Raw genomic sequence first — 287 nt, 5'->3', positions numbered from 1 at the left:
ATGAAGCCTTCCTTCTAATTTATATCTTTTTACAACTAAAAACGTTATTTTTGTATTTTACATTAGTTATGCCAATACTATACGATGTTCTGGTAGGTATGGCAGGGGTTGGAGGAGGTATTACTGGTCCTTCAAAATATGGTCCTACCCATTGGATCTGGCTATCCCCGAGTGGTGCTGGGCAATCAGGAGGTCTTACAGGAGTAGTTGGTTCATCAGGTGGGAACGGAGTGCAAGGATCGGGCGGACTTCGACAGCTTTCACATCATCAAGTGCGGTGAGTATTT

The sequence above is a fragment of the Halyomorpha halys genome, unplaced genomic scaffold, assembly GCF_000696795.3.
Source record: "Halyomorpha halys isolate HHAL.00 unplaced genomic scaffold, Hhal_1.1 Scaffold1741.1, whole genome shotgun sequence".
NCBI lineage: Eukaryota > Metazoa > Arthropoda > Insecta > Hemiptera > Pentatomidae > Halyomorpha > Halyomorpha halys.
The sequence above is the reverse complement of the archived record's forward strand: the minus strand, read 5'-3'. Positions refer to the sequence as shown.